General features: G+C 39.6%; 1 pseudogene; it reads right to left on the reverse strand.

Moving 5' to 3' along the window:
• Positions 1 to 753: 753 nt before the first annotated feature.
• Positions 754 to 5,720, reverse strand: LOC118837053 (annotated as a pseudogene).
• Between the last annotated feature and the right edge of the window lie 1,198 nt (positions 5,721 to 6,918).

Genomic DNA, 6,918 nt, shown 5'->3' on the forward strand with positions numbered 1-6,918 from the left:
CATGCATCTCTTTTCCCATATAAACCACAGTTCCACAGATGAAAGCCCATTATGGTGAACCCCAAGAGACAGTCTCCATTCTTTGGCTGCTATGGAAGGTTGGGGTAGCAAATTTGGCTTGTAACAACTGGGCCATTGTGTGAGCCCTTACAATCTCTTTATTACAGAGGACTGTGATGATGGGATAGTCTAGAATGGATTTGGCACCATATAAGATTTTGGGGGACCTGGTTTTAGGGGTTGGTCTATTCTTTCGATATGTAAAATTCTACAGATCCTTCTGGCATTCTCGCCATAAAGAAAAAAAATGCCAAAATGTGAACCAACTGTTTGAATGCCCCAGCATCCTTTCCTGCATTGCTCAAGTGCCTATATCTTGATTATGAAGTTGACAACACATGTCACTTTTTTCCCCCATTTAATAGTTATTACAACACTACATCTGTTGTAAGCAAAGTGGAGCTGTTTACAGACATTATCATATAAGCATTTTAACAAGAACAAATTACTATAAAAACAAGCATTTACTTGACTTTTTTCCCAACTGCTTGTACATTATAATGGCCAAATGTAGATAACCAGTAACAAAGTTGCAAAAGCTATAACCTTTAATTCATTCAGGTTTCCCTCAAATAAAATAGTTAAGCAAGATAAAAGTAAAAATAGAGCTACTGCTTACCATTTATGCAGATTTTCTTTATTCAGATCTTGTCCTGTTCATTTTATCCATGAATCCTTACAGCTTCAATTCAATCACAAGAAGCAAACTGCTGGACAAGTGTCATTTTCCCCCATGAAAAATGTTTCTTGTCTTGCAAGGTGTCCCTCTGCCTTCAACTTCCTTAACAGTTCTCTATCATGGTCTTGGTCACAATCCTGATGTCTTTCTTGTTCTCTGCTTCTCTTTCATGACTATCTCTACTACAGGATTTGTGACATTGGCTGGATTTACTGTAGTCCCTCTCTTGATTGTTCACCTCTTGATCCAGAACTGTAAGATTTGGACTCAATTCCATGAAGGCAATCCTACAAGGAACTAATAAGCACTTTTCAATGATCATCAGCAGAAATTGTTTAATTAAGTAAATAGCAGTTACCAATGTCTCAATAGCACTCCCATAATCACCAGCACTGGTATCAGACACAGCTCCTGAAATGGTACTGCTCAAAACTGTCCTGTTTCTATTCATGACTTCTTTAAACTCTGCTTCACTTAAAAGCATTCTTGTAGCATCCATTTCTCTTCCAGGTGGCCCATAGTAACCTCTATCATATAGAGGAGGCCAGCCATGTGGGCTGGCAGGTGGCAGACCCCAGCTGTCTGATATTGGCATGCCACTTTGGGTTGGTGGGGGAAAGAAAGTTGGGTTCACGTGTGGAGCTGGTGGAGGGAGAGCACTTGGAGGTGGTCTAGGAAGATGTGAACTAGGAGTAGGCATGAGGGGTGGCCCCAAAGGGCCAGGTAGGTGGGTGGGAAAGAGGCTGGAGGCAGAGGTGGTCTGCCCCTAGGTCCTCCAGGCCCTCCCAGTCCACCAGGCCCTCTACCTCCTGGTCAGGTTCTTTTCCTCCATTAACTGGAACTCCTAATCGAGGTGATTACCCTTCACCACCAGTTCTTTTTCCAGAACAGCCTTTGGGTGGCCTCCATTGGGTCTACTTTCTTCTGGTCTTCCACCTCCAGTGGACAAGATTTGGTGCTGATCCTTTATCTACATCATTGCCAACAGATGGTGGGAGAGCATCCATGTAATCGAGATCTTCTGGGGCATCTCCATTATTTGCAGTTGGAGAGATGGCAATATCATACAAATTAATCTGATCATGCCCACCGTCTTTAGCCTTCTGGGTTGAACTCCCCCACATCCATGTGAATGTCTCCATGATCCACACCATCCACCATTTTTCCTTGGCTGTTGCAGTCACCTCCAACAATTTGGTCCACAGCAGCCCACATGTCACTTTAGCATCTAGAACAGGTAGGAGGAGGAGTGGTGAAATACGCTCTTTTATGTTTTATTTGTTTTTCCCCCAAATACTACAATGAAAATGCTGAAATGGAATAAAAAACTCTTCTATGGTTGGCTACCTGATTAATCCATATAAACACTGATATATTCGCATCTTTGCAGTTAATATACTTTAGATTTATGGTCTTATTTGATCCTCATAATGTTCCTGTGAGGAGGCTTGTATACTTACTCTGAAACAAATTTCATCAAAACAGAAACACTGTTCTCCAAAGAATTCCTTCCTTTGTTCCATAATCAAATGACTAATTCATTTTTTGTCCTGCCATTTTAGGATTTTGGATTTCTTAGGATATACTTGCTATGTGAGCCAAATGAAGCCAAATATGGTATGGATCATTTGTTTTTCAGAGAGCCTCCATCTATGAAACCCCACCTCCTCCAGGACATTTTCCCAGATTAAGTGAAGGAAAATGGCATGAGATCCCTCCATTCTGTCCATCACTCACTGCCTCCCCAGGGCAATCCTGACTCAAGCTTTCATCTCAGACACTTGGGCATGTGCTTTCATTCGTAGACGCCCTCTCTGCAAGTATTTGTGCAAATATGTCCTTCAGCATAAAGGGCAGGCAGGGGTCAGCAACTTTTTTTTTTCTTTTGGAGACTGGGATTCTGTATCTTGATCAGGCTGGAAGTACATGGCCATTCCTGGGCCGAATCCCAGTACTGATTATCACAGAAATTTTAACCGGTGTTTTTCTGACTTGAGCTGGGTAGCTCCTCTTCAGGTTGTCTGGTGGCATCTCACCACATTGACATCAGACTGAGCGTGAAAACCCAATTGGCTTCAGCTCTGCTGCAGCTCAGAACTCCTGAAACCAAGGGGAGTCAGCAGCTTTAACCTCACCTAGTAGCAGGGCTCACAGACATTTGTCATTGTGCCTGGTCATGTTAGCAACCTTCTGAAGCATCAGTCCAAGGATACCATCCCTGTGATGACTGAAGAGGAAGTGATATATATCCTCTTTCTGTTATCCGCAGTCCTCATGCTAGTGCCTTGCCCATTATAGATGCTCAAAAAATATGTCCTTATGATAGAGTAGGGTGGATGCTTGCACCAATACCCAATAACCTGAGAGGCTATTTTAAACCCATCTTCCCTTTTTACAACATTTGTAGACAATGTTTCTCACAGAGAGTAGAAGTGTCTTGCCTAGGGTCATACCACCTAGTACATCCGATGAAGATATCTAGTATCTTGTTTAATCCTTAAAACATATCTCTGAGGTAAGTAACAGCAGAAATAAATGTGCTAATTTCACAGATAAAGAAACTGAGAATCAAAATTTATGTGGCTTCCCCAAGACCACATTTGCCTGAAGAATTCAAATGATGGTAAGCCTCTCCATATCCTGAAGAACTACTGTTAGAAAAGTTCTCCATTAAAGCCAAAGAAAGGGTAAGGTCTAGACTAGGGAGTGTCTCTCATTCAGTGGAACCCCACCCACATATACCCAAAACCAGGAGGAAGAAGTCTGAGAAATTATTTGGGTATTATGCATTCAGCCATGCACTCACTTTCAAGTGGAGTGAGGTCAAGAGGACAAAGGTTCGAATCCCACCTTTGACAATTTATTACCTGTGTGATTTTGGGCAAGTCATTTAACATCCTTGGGCCTCACTTGCCTCATCTGTAAAATTGGGGGAAGGGATGTGTTTGATAGATTCTGAGGTCCTTTCCAACTCCAGATTTATGATCCATCCATTCAACAAATATGTTCCCACGCAAAGAACTGTGCCAGGCACTTTTTAGGTTATCAAGATGAATCAGAACTAGGTCACTATTGTCTTCAAGGACATTATGTTCTATAGTCTAATGGGGAAGTTAATATATGTATACTAACTGTAATACTCCTCCTAAAGGAGAAACTAAGACATGTACAAATTACTGTAGTACAAGGTAAGAGGTAATAAATGTCAATCAATAAGCCTTAATTAACTATCTACTATGTGCCAGATTCTGGGAGTATAAACACCAAAATGAAAGAGCACTCACTCTAAAGGAATTTCCATTTGAATGGGAAAAGAACATGAAAACAGAAATACATCCAAAGTAAACAAAAGTTAGTATGGGGGAGGGTAGAGCTGGAGCTGAGATTTGAAAGAAGTTTGGGATTCTAAGGTCATAATAGAAGTATGAGCAAGGTACTTTGGTAGTTCAGAGGAGAGAAAGATCACATCAATTTCAGAAATTGGGAAAGGCTTCTTGGTGGAGGTGACGTTTAGCCTGGGCTGAAGGTTGGGGTAGGATTTTAATAAGCAAAATGAAGCCAGAAGAATATGCCAAGTATGGTAAATGATAAGATAAAAGATCCAGAGGTAAGAGTGGACCTGAGGTGTTCAGGGTTAATAAGCAGACTAGATGACTGGAGTGAGGGTCGATGTAAGGGAATAATCAGCAAAAAAGAAATCCTGAATGAATGATTGATGCCAGATTGTAAAATTTCCTTGAATGATAGATTTAGGAAGTTATACTCTGTTAGGAAATAATGGAGGGTTTTCAGATAGGCTATGCTGTGTGCAGGATACCATAATAATGATTTGTATATACAATCATCTTTAGTAAAGGTTTCAAGGTTATCTTAAAAGATGTTTCCCATCTTCCCAATACTATGGAAAAACCCCAAATGATTCTCAATAGTTTATTTAAACATTTAAAAATCACTAAATTTATTTTTAACTCCTAAAAGTCAACCACTGCTTCTTTGACTATATGTGTGTATGTGTGCATGTATTGAGAAAGAAGAATCAAAATAAATATATATGTATAGATGATATACAGAAGCACCACAGATGGTTTATCAAATGCTTTGTACTTAGATATTGGGTTTTTTCACACTGTTTGGAAAACATGTATAAACTTGTACTTTTTACAGTGCATAAATGCAAGGTACATACAATGATGTCTGAAAATGGTGTTCTTGTTACTTTATTGATATGTTGCTGTGCCATCCAAATCTTCTTCTTTTGATCTGGGAAGCTTAATGTGATGGAGTCATATATGTATAGAATGCCAGAGCTGGGAGAGACCTTAGAAATGTCCTTATGTGCTCTCATTTTGTTGTTGTTTGTTGTTGTTAACCTTTCACTCTCTGAAAGGACCAACGACATCATGAGGATGATGTCTTGACTTGCACCTGACTTGGATTTAAGTGAGGCAGAGCTGTCCAAATTCATCAGCTTCACTATCTCCTCCAGAGTCATCTGAGTCTAGTGGAAAACAAAAGACAACTGGCAATGGCCCAGGATGCAGGTAGTGACCTTCTAAGGTCTTTTCCAGGTCTCAGTTTGTCTGAAGCAAGGCCCATTCAGTGACTATGAGCTAGGTAAAAATTGAAACAAAAGATAGCCTTGTATGCCGTCACAAAGGAATTAGTCTGGGAGGGGAAGACCTTAGTTTCTGGCCAGAACAGGAATAAAATTGCTATTTACATTCATTCTGAGCTATCAAAATCTAAACAGTGACTCTCTCATTTTACCAGAGAGGAAACAAAAAACCAAGAAAAGTGTTTTGCCTCAGATTGCTACAGTTAGAGGCAACCAGGACTTGAAGCAATATCTGCTGGTGTTAGGTCCAATGCAGTTTCCGCTAATTTTCTCTATGATGACTGTACCAGTTATGCTATCTACCTCATCCTCAGATTCAGAGCTGACATCTAAGCTGAGCTCTCCATTTGAATCAGAATCACTCATTTGAACGAAGGCTAAGTTGACCCCCATAATTCCTTCCTGCCCCCAGAATTAACTCATTTTCTGAGCTTTTCATTGTCCCATGCCATCTTTTAAGAGCCAAAGGGTCTACTTCCTCCAGTCTACTTGAAAGAAAAATGGTCTGGCATATTGGAGATGGATTGGTTTCCCTCCTATCCTGAAACTTGCTGAGAAGCGATATGAGTAAATTTCTTTACCTTTCCATGGACTCTTGTTGCTAGATTGAGAACTCTAGAGAAAGAAATGTTCAGGGGAGATGCCACATTTGTGTGCCTCTATAAAGCATAAATTACCTCCTGGGTCTCAAAAGAAATCAAGATATTCTCATTGCTAGTGAACAGTTTTTGGCCTGATAGTAAGTTCATTCCCAGGGTATGATAAGGACAGATTATTGAATAAGTTAAGTAGAACAGTGTAAGAGAATGAAATTTAGATGCATTTAGTAAAGCACTAGGGTATAGGGATCAAAGTGAGGAGCTTTGGATCCAATTCTATGTTGGGTAAATGCAGAATGGGTTCTAAACCTGGGTAGAGGAATGACAATCTTTGCCTATGTAGCTAACTAATTTAGGATCAAGAATTGTTTATCTGGAAGCAGACTTAAAGGTCCCTAAGTCTAATATCTTCATTTTATAAATGATGAAACTGAGGCCTAGAGAATCTAAATGTTCAGCTTGGATTCACACAGAGAGTAAGTATAAGAAAAGGGATTCAAACTCAGACCTTCGTAACTCTAAGTCTAGGACTTTATCTCCTATACTGTCATGATTCTCTATTTACTCTCTCCATAAATTGAAAGCCAGTAATCTTTGACCCTCACAGCCTCACCTGAATGAATAAGGCCAAATGAGATAATGGTTGAGTAGGCTTATTTTTTTTAAAAAAATGGTACAAACAAAAATACTTACTACTTATATGTGTTTACATCATATTCATTCAAGAAGCACTTATTAAGTGCCTATGATATGCCTAACTCTCTCTCTATATAAATATGTCTAGAGAGTAAAAACATATATTATGTGTGTCAACGTATATGTGTAGTCTATAGTACACATACCTATAGATACATATGTTGTGTGTATGTTTTTCTGTTTGTGTATATGCAAATATTATGCCTACATATACATTATGCATATAATAGGTTTATTTCTGAAGCAACAAATTCCCTATGTCTCCCTTC

Source organism: Trichosurus vulpecula, chromosome 2 (assembly GCF_011100635.1).
Source record: "Trichosurus vulpecula isolate mTriVul1 chromosome 2, mTriVul1.pri, whole genome shotgun sequence".
NCBI lineage: Eukaryota > Metazoa > Chordata > Mammalia > Diprotodontia > Phalangeridae > Trichosurus > Trichosurus vulpecula.